Raw genomic sequence first — 16,541 nt, 5'->3', positions numbered from 1 at the left:
ATCAGGCTGGTATATAGATCAGTGCCACACACTAGATTTTGGGTGTATTTTGGTCTGTTAGAAAAAAGTGCCTCCCAAAATTTTAAAGAAAGAAAAACTTATATATGTACAAAAATAAGGGTTGATATGATGAAGGGATGGAATATGACTGTAAAGATGGAAATTATAAAAAATTTTATAAAAGGAATTGATAAGAAGTTGTTTGAAAAAAGAAAGAAGAGGATTTAAAAAAAAAGAAAAAAAGGGAGAGAATGTGATCAGGCAGGGGAGTAGAAAAAAACCATACATTAGAGATTTAGGGTATATTTTGATCTGTTAGAAGAAACTATTTCAAAATTTTAAAGAGAGAACAACTTATATATATATGCCAAAAATATGGGTAACTACTATGAAGGGATAGAATATGACTCTAAAAATGAAAAATAAAAATGTTTTTTAAAAAAGGGATTGATAAGATGTTGGTTGAAAAAGGGAAAAAGAAAAATTAAAAAAAAAAGTTAAAAAAAATTAACTTTGAAAGACTACAGAATCATGGTAAAAAAGCCATGGATTCTATGTGCTGTATTCCCCTAGCGCTGGAGTTCTGCCGTTCTCATTGATCGGTAAACTTGGTCTTGGCTGGCTGTTCTTGCTGATCTTCTGGGGCAGGGGCCTGTTCCCAAATGTCTTTGCCGGAGGCAGAATTGCCCCGCCCTTGCCTGGTCTGTGCTAAGTAATCTGCTCCGGTTTGCTCTCGGGAGCTTTTGTTCCCTGCAAGCTTTCCGTACAGCTTTGGAGGATGAGACTGTAAATGGCGGCCTCCTAATCTCCACCCCGGAGGAGCCGAGAACTCGGGGCCCCGCTCCTCAGTGCACCCCCAGAGAAAAGCAGTCAGTCACTCCCATCTCCGGCTGCACTCTGTGATCACCCGGCCTGTGACTGCGTGTTTCTATCTCTGGCACCCGACCCCGTGTGGAGTCTCCAAACCCAGCAGATCCCTGCGGTGCGCTCCCGCGCCTCTCCTCCTGGGGGAAGAAGGTGAGTCTCCCCAGATCTGCCGCTTGTTGGGTCCCTGCTGGAGGAGCAGTGGCCCGACTGTGCTGCGGATCACGGTTTATGGCAACCCCGAGCTGTGAGCCCGCGCCTCGGCTCCGTCTCTGCAGCCGGCTTCCCCATTCCGATACCTGGGAGCTCTGCCGCACTCAGGCACCCCTGGTCTTTCTGTGACCCCGAGGGTCCTGAGACCACACTGTCCCGCGAGGGTTCCACCCCCCACTTAGCCACCAGAGTGACGTCCCTCAGCGGAGCAGACTTCTAAAAGTTCCGATTTTGTGCTCCGCGGCTCTATCACTTGCCAGAAGAGGCCGATGGAGGCCCCTCCCCCACCGTCAATCCTCCCGAATATCGCCTCGGATTCACTTCTCCGCACGTCCTACCTTCCAGAAAGTGGTCGCTTTTCTGTTCAGAGAGTTGTTGCTATTCTTTTCTTCAATCTCCTGTTGAGTTTGTAGGTGTTCAGAATGGTTTGATCCCTATCCAGCTGAATTCCTGAGACCAGACCTCGGTCACATTTCTTAACATTAGTTTTCTTCTTGTGTTCTGTCTGGATCTTAGTATGCAGGCCCTTCTTGAATGGAAGATTTTGTTTCTTTTTCTTTCTGTTTTCTTTCTCTGATTCCCCACCATTCTTGAAGTTTTGAGGTTTGTTTCCACCTGGTCCGTGGAGTCCCCAGGTCTTCAATTGGCTCTTTGGGGCCCCTGCCCCACAGTGATGTTGGGGATATCACAGATACAGTCACTGAGCCCATCGATGACTTGCCTGGAAGCCCAGTGGAGAGGCTGAGGCTTGCCTGCCTTCCTAAGCTTGCAGCATTCACAGACACTGCTGTGGATCATAGTCAAGTCCTTTCTTGAGCTCGGGTGCCTGACCTTGGCCCTGGTCTCAAGCCACAAGCACTGGGCCTCCTGGTCTTCTTATTCCTGTCTGTACGGTGGTCAGCAGTAAGCTCTGATGTGGCCCTATTGTTTGTTTACAGCCACAGTTTGTTCTAATTGGTTGCCACGTCCATTCTCTTGGGTTGTTGCCTGTGCTGTGCTAGTTATTAATATTATCAATATCAACCAGCCTGCTACCCCACAGAAGCTGCATTCCTGGCCACCTCTGATTGCTTCTGACCTGAGGCCCATTTAATGCTTTGAATTTCTGTTCCAGTTCTAGCCATATGTTCATTTGTTTTTGAACATGGCTGTGACTTTTTTTAATGAAAAAAGTTTTCTTATGGAGATGTAACTGAAATACAACATGATGTTAGCTTCAGGTGTATAACATGATTTGATATTTATATGTATTGTGAAATGTTCACTGCAGTAAGTCTAGTTCACATGGCTATGGCTTTTATTTTCTTCTGTATTTTATCTATCATGCAAAAGAGCAGAGGAGAGGACCTCAAAATATATACTTACTATGGCATTTTGACAAGAAGTTTCTTAAAGATGTAGTCCAGATAACCAGGACGTGTATCAAGATGAAAGTCATTACAGAGTTGGTGGAGAGTGCCAAAATTTATTAAAGTCTAATTTACTAATTGTAGACACTTACAAAACTGAATGTGTTAAAATTCTTGAAAGTGAATATATATATATAATTCAAAAATAAGAAATTTTCCAATAATGTAGTGTTATTATAATAAGTGCTATAATAATAAACTCTAAACATGGAGGTAGGTAAGAGGAAACAAATGCTACAAAATTAATATATGCATTTTAAATAAAAACTCACAGATTCTCCGAAATGGGAGAGAAAAGAAGAAACAAGTTATTTATAACTCATGTTTTAAGGTGGGCATTAAAAACCACAATTACAGACTATTTAGAAAGTGTGAAAAATGAGAACACCATAAGGGATGAGGCCAAAGTTGTGTTCAGAAGCAAATGGATATTCTCAAGGGACCTCATTATTCAACAAAGCAAGCATTCAACCTAAGAAAAACACACTGAACCAATGTAAGGAAAGAAGTAGGAAGAATGAAGTATTAAATAAACTACTAATAGAAATCTTTGAATTAGAAAACAGAAACACTGTCAAATCGATACATTAATCTAAGAACTGATTGACCGAAAAACCATTGTCTTTAAGAAAACCTTGGGAAAATAGAGAAGAGAAGAGAAAAAAAAAATGTAAAAATGAGAAATGACATAAAATGGTAAACCTAGAAGAGGTTAAACTTTTATATAAGAAAGTGCTCCATTTAAAAATGGTGGTAGGGGCATAGGTGAAAGAACATTAGCAAAAATGTTGATTACTGTCAAAGCTGGGTAATGGGTATGTGGGGGTTCATTACACTCATTTTTCTACTTTTACATATGTTTAAAATTTTCCATAATTAAAAGTTAAAGGGAGAATGTTATGCCTGATTCTATGCTAATGTGTTTGGAAATCTCCCTAATGAAGTAGATGGTTTTCTGAGAAAACACATTACTAGAACTCACTCAAGAAGTGGAAAATCTGATTAGAACAACAACCCTGGAAAAAATTATAAGAGAATTACCTCCAAAAGATATTCTAAGATCTGACAATTTTATTCATGAATTTTTTCAAAAGACACATAATTCTTATGCTCTATAAATTATATAGAAATAAATGATACCATCAAATTCATTCTATAAAGTTAGCACAACATTACCACTAGGACCTGATATGTAAACAACAAAAATATCAAACCACAGAGCAGTTTTATATGCAAATATGTGGAAAATTTTGAAGAGAAATAGTAAGGAAATTGAACTCAGTTGCATCCAGTTGGTCTATTCCACTTAATCAATTCATCAGATTAAGAAAAATTCATCATTTCCTCTGTAAAACGTCCTGACTGATGTCCACGGAGAATAAATGCTTATGACCAACTTGCTCTGCTGTGTTCTTGCCATTTTGCTCTGATAATGATAGGCTTCCAATCCAGCTTATGTCAACTGTGTTTATGTAATCTAATTAAATATTTATGTACACTGATGAAATAGGAGTATGGAAAAAGAATTGTTCCTGTGAAAGCAAAATGGAATGTATTGGAAGAACTCAGTGTAGGTGAGTCACTAAAAAATTAAGTTAAGTGAGGATGAGATAATTATAAAATTTGGGCAAAAGACATAAAAGTCTAGAAGAAATCTTCACACATATTGCTTTACAAACAACTACGAACAACAATTCTCTTTTTATAAAGATTTATTTATTTGAGAAAGAGAGTGAGAGAGCGAGAGCGCATGTGCAGGGGGAGGGGCAGAGGGAGAGGGAGAAGGAAAGAAGCAGACTCCCTGCCCTATGGCAGGGCTCAACCGGGGTTCGATCTCACATGATCCTGAGATCATGACCTGAGCCGAAATCAAGAGTTGGATGCTTAACCAACTGAGCCACCCAGGCACCCCACCATTCTCTTCTTTAAAGAAACTGAATGGAAAAATAGCAATCCATTAGGGATTTGATTTACATAAAAAAGACGGTACAGAATTCTAATTAGCAAACTGATATTCGAAGAAAAGACCTTTCCCTTTATGTTAGTTAAGGCAAAACTAGTTGCCATACTAGACAAACCCCCAAACTTCAACAGCTAATACATTAAGCAAAAATCAAGTCTTAAACCAGTTTAATAATAAAGGACAGTTATTGGCACATATAGGGATGATATTAAAAATATTTAACAACCAGGGCAGCATGGGTATTGACCCATCATAAAGTATACCTGACTAAGAGGAATGGCCATGTACAACGCGAATGGCTATTCCAGTGTGTACAAGTGAATATATATATGTCTGCGCTCATGTAACTGAAAGATCCTGAAGCAGTCTCCCTTTAGGTGAGGCTTGATGTGGAGGCTTGATGTGGTGGTCAATAGATTAAGCAAAATATGGTAAGTCAAAATAGTTTTAATTTTCATTTCTTTGATTACTAATGAAATTACATGCCTTTTCACATACTTATTGGCCAGTTATATTCCTTTGATAATCTATTTCTGCACTTTGCCCATTTTTCTTTGGGGATATTAGTATTTACTCTGTAATTTGTCAAATATTTTTATATAGAATATCTTTTTTGCATTAATATGAAGGATACTTGGAGGCACCTGGGTGGCACAGTCAGTTGGGCCTCTGACTCTTGGTTTCAGCTCAGGTCGTGATCTCAGGGTTGTGGGATTGAGCCTTGTGTGGGGCTCCGTGCTCAACACAGAGTCTACTTGGGATTCTCTCTCCCTCTCTCTCTGCCCCTCCCACTTGTGCTCTCTAAAATAAATAAATAAATCTTTTAAAAGCATATATATATATATATATATATATATAAAGGATACTTGTTGATTATCTCTCCAATATCTACACTCATCCCTTCTCTGTGGCCTTCTAATACTTGTGAGAGAATCCAAGTTGGTATACCAAATATACTCAGTTGATCTCTTTTCTGGTCTGCTTTCTTTGGCTGTGAGCTTCATCCTAAACTGATTTCGCAAGATGGTTGACAGCAGCTCCCGAGTTTGTATGTTTCAATGTTCTTGTTTAGCAAGAAATAGGGGATATATTTGTAGGAGCCTTTAGACAAGACCTCCGAGATTCATCTTGATTAGACCGACTTGGGTCACATCCCTGCCCTGTACCAGTCATGGGGCAGGGCTTGTGCTGATTGGCTTGGTCATGGTCTGTACCTGACCCGGAGTTGGGGGTAGAGTCAGCTTTTCTGGAACCCCTTGGGCAGCTCTGGCAGATTGATATACCTGGGCTTCCTGGGCCAGAGGCTACCTAGGCCTCAGAGCCTTGCTCTTCTCCCAGTCAGAGGGGCAGCGCCCAAGCTCAGCTTCTCATGGAACTTGAGCTTCCTCACCCTGCCCTGGGAGAGACTGAATGGAGCTATCCTTGAGGCACCGGAGCCCACAGGGGCTGGGCAGCTGACATTCTCAGATAGCACCTGTAGATAGCTGGCACCCCCAAACCAGATTGCTCGGCATGCTGATAGGGCTGCTCTTTCATGCTTGTTATAGAAGAATGAATAGGGCCTGGGTCCAGCAGACCCTGGCATGCCTCTCATGGGCTGAGGGAGCAACTATGGGCCCTCGTCATGCTACGTCTGGCCTTGAAATTTTTTCTTTATCCAGTTAGGCCTATGCCTATGCCATGTGATGTGAAATTTCACCCAAACCCTGGTGCATTACATGGGGGAGACCTAGAAGGGAACATCTTTCACAAAAGAAATATTAAAAAATTGATATGCTCGATGATGACATGAGGTGATGGACATTCTCATCTTTGTCTGTTAGCCTCAAGGTAGTTATGACCTTTTGCAGAAGCAATTTATGATGTGTTTAGTTTTCAGTATATAAATTTTTTAAAAATATGGGAATATATTAAGTAGTGGATTCATCACTATGCATCAAGATACCAGGGAAATTCAACAGAAGTATATAATACTGAACAGAAAACATTTTGGCTGTAACGTCAGATTTAAAAAATGCATAATATTCTATTTTCTTCCACTGGAGACTCTACACCTTCGTTGTTCTTGGTAAGCTAGATGAGGAATCCAGACAACAGACAAAGCTGTCCCTTCTCCATAAACTATTTTGGTGGCAATCTTTAAAATACACCACTGTGCCTGCCACCTGCTTCAAGGACTAAAACTGAACCTAAACCTATCAATGGGGGTCTGAACAGTGAGGCCATCTTGTGGCCAATTTAAAAAGTTTCCAATCTCTGACACCCAGCATTGTAAGCAGGCCCACACCGCATCCCCTCCCGCTGAGGCACAGCCTTGAAAGCAAAGCTGCTGCACAGTGGTGAGGACCTTTGGTATTTCCCGAACTAAATCTTCTGGAACGAGTCCAAGATTCAACTGCCAAATCCAAATTCCATTGTCTGTGGCTGGTTAGTGTTGTAGAAGGATTTCGTGCTATGTGGTCAGTGTGTATGCCCATGTCCTGCCTGTCACCTGTCCGCAAACAGGCTCATCTATCAATCATCTTGTTGAAATGGGAAGACTTGAAAACAGAAGGATTCCGCTGGAAACATACAACGGGGGGCAGGGGGGCGGTTTACTGTGAACAGAAGCAGGGCCTGATTGGAAGGGTAGCACACAGAGAGAAACATATTTCTGGACTTTCCTCATCTCAGTCTTTGTGGATTATTTATAAACAATATAGTCAGTTCTTAGAAAACATATTAACCCCTGTGTGGGTGAAAGAGAAATATGATTAAGATGTAAAGAACATGTGAGTCATATTTTCTAAGAATCTTTCCCTAGAGAAAGATAAGAATCTACTAGAATTCTGATTTGAGTTGCAATAAACAAATTTAGCTTTGCTTAGCAAAGCTTTGCAAATACTTGGAACTCCGCTTTGATGATTTCATTTCTCGATGGCTGTGTGGTCACAACTCCTGCTTTACACTACCAATTAGCTTTATAAATGTGGTCTCTTCTCAAGCATCCTTAAGTGTGTGAGATGTAACTTCTCTTTCCAGTTCTCAAGTTCTCTTATTTTCCTGTTTTTTTTTCCTCCTCTGAATCAAAACATAAATTTTCCTTATAGATTAGAGAAATAAAACCCACAAAGCATATTTTGAGTGAAAAGTGTTTTTCACTCCTCTCAGTCACTTAGGCTTTCTGGGACTATCTTTTTGGGTTGGAATACCACATGCTGGCTTGAATCACTGTGTGAATTTTGAAACAAATGCTGACCTGTTCTTTGGCTGCTCTGAGCTTGTGCAGGGAGATCAAAGGAACCGGAAGGAAAAACAAAGACAAAGAGAATTGGAATGCATCAGGAACCTCTGTCTGGAAAATACATGGCAAACTTTGGACAGCTGCACTGTAATATTAACAGCCTATGCTTGTCTAGCGATTTCGTTTCTAAAGTGCTTTTATGTCCTTTAGCTCAGGACCACCCTAAAGAGAAGGGCTGGGTAGGCATTCTTGTTTTCTTGTTACAAAGAAGAGCACAAGTTTGGAGACACTGAGTGGTGAGCACGGGAACTGGTCTTTGAACCTGGGTCAGCTGACCCCAAACCTCCGCCTCTTTCTGCCTCTCCACAAATCCCACTGGCTTCAGTTACCCTGAAAAGGTATTGAGTGTTCACACACCTTTAGCTGGTAAGACTCAAGGCTCTTGATCTTGCATTCCTGGGTCTCCTCCAGCCCCACACCCTCCATCTGCTTACTGCAAATGCTTTTTCCGTGGAAGAACTCCAGGCGAGGAAATATTTTGGAATGTGTCTAAGTTAAATACCAAACCTTATTTTGTAATTTCTGCTTAGGCTATGGCACTTAAAGGGTTCCAAAGTGCAACAATCGTGAATCCATTTGGCATCCTTTCTTGGGGCAATAAGGAAGGGAATGGCAAGTCAAAGGAAGTTAGAATTATCCAGTCCCAGCCGAGCTCAGCTGCCAAGCCTGAGCCCAACTGATAGAGGAAGATTCAGCAGAGAGCTCTGAATCAGATTTCAGTGGTTCCACCTTGAATAGGATTTTCTCATGGGTCTGGCAGGAGCCATGCTGGATTTAAAGTGAAATGAAGCTGTAGACTCGGGGGGGAGAGCACAAGAAATTACAGATGACAGTTGCTCATCTCAATAGCCACATCTGGTCAAAAGGCCTGATCTAGGGTCTCTGTTAGGCGAGGGGGGATGCTTTGGTGTCTGGTTTTGAGCCTGGGGAAAGTTGTTTTAGGGCTGAGTGGAGACGCAGATGTTGGTTCTATTTCTTTACTACCCATGTGATCCTGAATCAGGTATATGGCTTCTGAAAGCCTCAGTTTGCTAATCCGTAAGCAGGAAAGTAATAATACTTGCCTCTCAGGTTGTGTGTGTGTGTGTGTGTATGTGTGTGTGGTGTTTGTTTGTTTTCATGAAAAGCATTTTGTAAACTATAAAGTGCTCCAGAAATGCAGTTTGTTATTATTTTCATTACTTACTGGTCTAAGTTTCGCAGGAAAAGGAAATCGAGAAGCATAAGAAATTAAGTGGAGGTACTGAAGAGAAGAAAAAGGAACAGTGATAATACTATTTAAATGATTTTTAAGTTTTGATAGCCACCTGGAACCATGCTAAGAGCTATACAAATAAGGTTACCAAGATATAATTGTTAATCCAGGGCCGTTGCACGAAATGGGACAACTCAGATTAGAATGGGGTAGGGGTGGGGGGAGGAAAGAGGAGTGCAAGGCATGGGTGAAGATATCATTAGCTCATTAAGCCTTTGCATGAAGTATGCACCAACCCCATTTTAGAGCAGACCAAACAGAGACTCAGAGACATTGAGTAATTTGTGCAAGGCCATGTGGCTCGTAAATGATAGGGCTGGGACTTTGCCTCCAAAGAACATCCTCATATGCAGACAAAGGAGTCAGTCAAGAAGTATCAATTCGGTAATTCACAGGACATGTTATCAAAAGGGCTGAGGGCTGAGAAAAAACAAAGACAGCCCTGACAGCTGGGGGGCCCGATTTATCGCTGTTTGCCTGGGACTGTCTCCATTTTAGCCCTGAGAGTCCTGTGGCCCAGTCACCCAGTCTGGGGCCACCCTAGTCCCAGGCAAACTGGCACAGTTGGTCACCCCACAGCCGATAGCTAGTAGCTGTGTCATATCGTTCCTTTGGTGAACATAAGTATTTTCAGAGAATATCAACATCAGATGAGGACTTCCACGGATGTGATGGAATAAGACAAAAACAAGACGTGTCCATAATTATGCCTGAATGAGAATAGAAACAGACACCGTGCAACTGCAAAAATGACCAAACAACCCCCTCTCCTGGCTAATAGGAGTGACTACTGTTTCTCCTTCAGTAACTCCTCTAGCCTTGCTTCTTTCTTCTTGTCCAATAGATAAAAATTAAGATAATCACTAAATCTCCCTATTCTCTGACAGCTCCTCAGGGAACAGGCCCAACTCCTAGAGCAAGCCTTTCCTGATACCCTATTTCTGAGACTCTTTTCATGGTTCTTCATGGTATGAGATGTCTCCATAGCAGGGAGCAATGCCTCAGGTATGTTCATGGATGGTCTTGGACCAGAAGACATTGACAGGACTTACACAAGGGTAGTGCATGAAGAGGGCCCATCCTTAACTTGTCGTATTGTAACTCTCTCTCTCTCTCAGGGCCATCTCTGTAGCTAGATCAGATGCTTCTTCCAAGCAGAATTACTTAGTAAAGATGATAACTAGCTTTTATTGAGGACTTCCACTTGCCAGGCACTGTGCTAGGCTCTCTTCATGGATCAACCTATTTAAGGCCCACCCATACTTTCTGAAGCAGGTTCTGTTATTCTCATTTCAGGGATACTAAAGAGGGGACTGAATGAAAATATGGAAATTGCCCAGAGTTAGTAAGTGGCAAAGTCAGGATTCAGAACCACGGAGTCTGATTTGAGAACCCTGCTGGCACCCGCAGAACGTTCAATGTTTAGGGAATAAATCAATAACCATCTTGTCTTCAAATGAATCAGAGGTCTTGGAATTAGAAGAATACTAAGATTCCTGCCCTGAGCCATACACAGTTTTGAACACTTTATATGTATTAACGTACTTGACCCTTACAACAACTCCACATGGTTGGTACCATTATTATCTCCATTTTACAGATAAGAAAACTGAGGCTCAAAGAGGCACATAAAACACTTATACAGGGGCGCCTGGGTGGCTCAGTCGGTTAAGCATCCACCTTCAGCTCAGGTCATGATCCCAGGGTCCTGGGATTGAGGCCAACATCGGGCTCCCTGCTCAGTGGGGAGTCTGCTTCTCCTTCTCCCTCTCTCCACCTCTTCTTCTCCCATTCCCCCTGCTCATGCTCTCTCTCTCTCAAATAAATAAATACAATCTTAAAAAAACCCCACTTATATAGAGCTTATAATGAATAATGTGTTTTTACATTCATCTTTTCTAAGCCCTGTGAAGTACTGTGTTTTATTAATTTAAGATAATTGACCATAAGATGAACCATTATTTTATGTGCCATGAAGAAAAAAAGCTGCCAGTTAAAATTTGTAAGAGCCCCTGATTGTATCCAGTTTCAGAGATGCTAAAATGCAAGGAAAAAGTACATTTTAGAATTGATGAAATGGAGTAGATATTATTATCCCCATTGTACAAAAGCAGAACCTGGGGCTCAGAAATGAGTTTATTTCTCAAGGTCACCAAAGTGGCAAAAGGGGGCCTTGAATCCAGGTCCATGAAAGATGCTCTTTTCTCTAGTGCTATTCTAAACGTTAAGGGAATGTGACCCCTGAATTTAAAGGAGGGCTGGTGTATGTCTGACTCTAGGGCATCCACGAGACAGATGTTTTGGACAAGGGAACACTTTTTGTGAAGTTCAAATCACTTCTGTGTGTGGCCAAGTACTTCATCTAAATAAGCTGAGCATTTCTTCTTGGATTCATAACTTGGATAAAACTTTAGGTTCCTGTGTGTCCTTTGCCCAAAGAGATGGCGTGAATGAGCTCACTGTGAGTGGGTGACACTTTTTTCCAAGCCCCAGAGATTCTCTGTAGATCTCAGTCTCTCTCTTTCTTTCCCTGGGTTTCTCCAGCTGTGGTTTAGTCTGGGACTGCCAGCTTGCTTTTAGTTGTCTTGGTCAAAGATCTTACAAAGAGTCCATGGAGCCCTGGAGATAAGGGAGGCCCCTCTCCCCTCCCGGAGGCCAGGACCCTGTGGGGTGGGGGAGAAGACGTCTCCGCAGGCCCCGCTCACCCTCCTCTGTCTGTACCCCTGTTCCTCGGAGCCCTGGAGGGGAGAGACCGGACTCCATTTTCCGATGTCAACTGTTGACAGCTTTTAAGCTTCATCTTTTCCTCTCCTTCTCTGCCCATTTGGGGGAAAGCCAGGATGCTCTCTCCCTTGGCGCTGGCGGGAGACTCTGGCCCTGTCCACAACACCTAACCCAACCAAGCCTCCTTTCCTTGTGTTCTCAAGCTGTTTTGGACCTGGTTGGGAGTCCTGCCCAACTCTCCCCAGAAAAGCCTCAATTATGTAAATAATAAACCTTTCCATACTCTTTTGGTATGTGTGGCATCTTCAGTCTTGACATCCAAACGAAATTTTGAGTGGGGTTCCTCTTGCTTCTGCAGAGTGGCTACAACAGATCCCTCAGAGCAGCTCAGCTGAGCCACATCAACTAAAAGTTATTAAAAAAAATTTTTTAACAGAAAAATGTTAATCATTTCTATTTAGCTACTTTAAAAATGGAGATAGGTCATGCTCACCAGCTTCCATGCTTAAATGAAAGTCTACAGACATCTCTTTATGGTGGTTTGCTGGGAGACCTGGCTGCAAGGGGCAGCTGTGAGCAGTTCAGCCATCCTGCATGGGCCAGGACATATGAAAATTAAGGCAGGTGGGGGAAGACATTCCATACTCTGTGTCAAAATTGGCAAGGCTCAGAGAATCTAGATGGTTTTAAAAAGTCCTTCTAGAGTAAATGAGATTTAGAATGGATAAAGCAGCCAGAAAAAAAAAAAAAACAGGAGCAATGAAAAAGACCAGTAAACTAGAGAGATTATGAAATTGGAGGAAAAATAAAGAGGGAAATTAGAAATGCAAAGAATGAAGAATGAAAAACTAGACCTAACCAATTGCCAGAGAGGCCTGGTACCTCAGGAAATGGGAGGAGAAATAAAAAAAGGAATAATCAGACAAGGGGAAGACAGTAAACAAGATAAACAATAACACAAGGAAATAATATCTCCATCTTGTATAATTTTGTAATCAAGAACCACAGAGTTTTACTGCACGCAAGAGGGTTAAAATGCACCCACTTCTTGGGGGTGGTATTGGCAGGGTACGCTAGTTGTGTTTGGACACGATTCACAAAGTAATTACAAGGTCTAACAATGCTGTTCCCAGGACTGAATCATTAATCACCATTTCCGATGATGTTGAAACCGTAATGAGAAAACCCATACCTATGCTTTCCAGGTCAATTTCAAGCTCTGTTGTAAGAGGTATGGAGAGAAATCGATGACATATTATTTTTCCTGATTCTGAGTCGACATTTCAAACAGCACAGTGTGAAAATATAAAGACAGTGCCCTTTTAAAGGTCAATAGTGATTTCCATTACAATCCCTGATTTATCATTCAGCCCAGAAGATTTATTCCAGGCTGGGATGTAACATAAGAGTTTGCTCTACACAGGGGAAAAGCAAAGCAGAAAAAAGAAATTACTTAGTAGTTTTAAGGGCCTTCCCCCCGCTCCAACCCTTAGCTTTTCCCTCTTTGAGCTCAAAAGGCAGGCACCTGAAAAGACCAGATCTTCAAACATTTATATTTGGCTTTTTCTCTCTGTTTTGGCGAAATGATAAATTCTCCTTAACCCTTCCACAGAAGATCTGTTCCCAGTAGCCTGAGAGGTCTGGGAAAATGCCTTTCAGAGTTTCTCCTTTTTGGCATCCTAAAGAAGTATTTTTGATGAAGTTAAGGGTCTCTTCCTTGTTCTTCATCTGCCTTACATTATCTGGCTTTGCCGGCCAGAGACCACTGCTTCCAGAGAATTCTTTAGGCCCATTGACCATCTAGGAAAAGAATGATTTCAGTAGAAAGGATTTTGAATATTCAAGAACATCCTATGTAGCTTCTACTGACAAAGGCAAGGTTCTAACCTTCATTGGCAGCTCAGTGGCTGGGAGTGCTTCGGGCCAAATCAGGGTGCAAACTGGCTGGGAGGTTGTAGGGTAAGTCATGTGATCAAAGCTGGACCCATTAATGGTGATAGAAAGTATTATTATTTCTAAAAAAGATGTATTTATTTGTTTGGGGGGGTGGGGTAAGAGCAGAGGGAGAGGGAGAGAGAAACTCAGGCAGACTCTGTGCTGAGCATGGGGCCTGACGTGGGGCTTGATCTCAGGACCCTGAGATCACGACCCGAGCCGAAACCAAGAGTCGGGCACTTAACCGACTGCACCACCCAGGCGCCCCTAGAAAGTATTATTACTATTTTTCCTAAGTTATGTTACCTGCCGGTACTATTGTGTGTCCCCAAACTGATGGAAAATGATGAAATTAACTAGGTTGCCTGGGCGGCTGGTTATTTCATTGACGGGAGTAATGTTATCTGCTATCTCTTCTAATCATTAACATAGACCTGGTGGACATTATTAATGCATGTGGCCATATTCAGAATTTTTATAGAGAGCATCTGAAAATAGGTGTATTTAGAGTGTAGGCTAGTTGGGTATGGGAGAGGTTTTTCCGCCACAGGAGGGGCTGGGAACCACCTTAGTTTACTGACCTCTCCATTTCCTCCTTCCTTCTGCCTGAGGGAGGTGGAGTGCTGTCTTTCATCAGTGAGTGTGGACAAAGAAGCTGTCATTTGGGACCCAAACCCTTCCACACTTGCTCTTGGCGATGTGTAGTCCATTGGGAAACTGTGTCACTTTTTCCCCCATTTAAAAAATTGTTGTAAAATACATGCAACATAAGATTTACCGTCTTAGTTGTTTTTAAGAGTACAGTTCAGGGATATTAAATACATTCATGATGCTGTAACTATCATCACCATCCATTTCCAGAGTCTTTTCACCTTGTAAAACTTAAACTCCATCACTTTTATTTTTTTTTTTAAGATTTTATTTATTTATTTGACAGAGAGAGAGAGGGAGACATCACGAGCAGAGAGGAGGAGTAGAGGGAGAGGGAGAAGCAGGCTTCCCACGGAGCAGGGAGCCCCATGTGGAACTCGATCCCAGGACCCTGGGATCATGACCTGAGCCGAAGGCAGATGCTTAACTGACTGAGCCACCCAGGTGCCCCTCCATCCCTTTTAATAATAACTCCCTATTCACTCTTCTCCCCAGCCTCTGGCAACCTTAATTCTACTTTCTGTCTCTACGTTTTTGATGATTCTAGGTACCTAATATAAGTGGAATCATACAGTATTTGTCTTTCTGTAACTGGCTTGTTTCCTGAGCATAATGTACTCAGGGTTCATCCATGTTATAGCATGTGCCATTTTTTTTTTTTTTTTTAAGAGAAGCTGCTCCACCTCCAAGCAGAGACTGCCTAGAGATTAGGGGTTGACTTTATAGGATTCTGAGGTTTAGTACCATGGACCAACTCACTTGCCAAGTTCTTTGATTTTAGGTTGATTGTTAATAAAAGTAAAATTTTGATTCTCTACCAACTTTTCTGTTTCAATTCTCAACCTGTTCAGGAAGGGGAAAAGAGTGCTGTTTTTTTTGGGTCCCCTTTAGACTCCAACAAGGCTGGAATGATGACTTGCCTTAATCATGTTGAAAATGTAATACAAGTAGCTGATGGAATGCAGAGATTCTATAAAACAGTTTGTTCTGTACTTGCTGGTTTCACTTCCTGAACAAATTTTTTTGAGTACCTACTGTGTGTTATGAGCTTTGCTTCTGCAATGAGCAAGACAGACAAAATCCCTGCCATTGAGAACTTGCAGTGGGGAAAGACCAGCAACAAGAGGAGATTGGTATAAATTGTGATTATTCTTGGGATGGAAATAAAGGGCAAGAAAGAATAAGAGGCAAATCTTTATCTTTTTCTTTTTTTTAAAGATTTTATTTATTTTTTGACACAGAGAGAGGCAGCGATAGAGGGAACACAAGCAGGGGGAGTGGGAGAGGGAGAAGCAGGCTTCCCGCTGAGCAGGGAGCCCGATGCGGGATTCAATCCCAAGACCCTGGGATCATGACCTGAGCCGAAGGCAGACGCTTAACTGACTGAGCCACCCAGGTGCCCCTCTTTATCTCTGTGTTTAGACAGAGTGGATTTGGTTAAAGGCAAATGTCACCCTTGCAGTTTCTACCATTAAGGAGAATTGCTTATGATGTCTGAATGGAGATAAACCAGTAGTTAGTAAACTTGATATATCATATTATAATTCTAGTCTCCCTATAATTTACATGTTTCAAGTAGACATTACATACAAATGTGCCTTCATTTATTCAGTGAATGAATATTTTATGCCAGGAAATCTGATGGTGGCTAAGGATATAGAGATGAATAAGACATTCTTCTTGCCCTAAGGAGCAAACTGCTTAGCTGAGAGAGCCAGTGACATAAATAAATAATTATAATATGGTGAGATAAGCCATGGGAAGATCATGAAAACACAGAGTAGGGAGTGATCAACTCGAGGTATGGAAGTTGGGGAATTTCAGGCAGAGGGGTATAAGCATGTGCAGAAGCACCAAAGCAATGAAAAGCATGGCTCCTTTTTCAGTGCAGTGGGAATCCAGTGTGCTAGAGAGTGAGTGTGGCTAATGTACCAAGGTTCTGGAAAAGTCAGAGCATTTTCAGCATTCCTCAGAAATACAGGTCTGATAGCGTCACTTTTTTGCTTTGAAACTGGCCTCAAACCTTAGCTTATTATCATATTTGAAAGGTAAGCAAACTAAACCTCAAATGGGTTTAGTGATTTGTCAAGGTCGTGTGGTTGGGAAGTTGCAGAGCCAGGTTAGAATGATCATGAACATGAAATGGATTTTATTGTTATTGATTTCAAGTTTATGTAAAGTCAAGGTTAAGATAATTAAAAAAAAAAACTATCCTACAAAGTACATTCTCCTGCTTTGTGTAAA

Source organism: Phoca vitulina, unplaced genomic scaffold, assembly GCF_004348235.1.
Source record: "Phoca vitulina isolate PV1807 unplaced genomic scaffold, GSC_HSeal_1.0 scaffold19, whole genome shotgun sequence".
Taxonomy (NCBI): domain Eukaryota; kingdom Metazoa; phylum Chordata; class Mammalia; order Carnivora; family Phocidae; genus Phoca; species Phoca vitulina.
Note: the sequence above shows the minus strand (reverse complement) of the source record.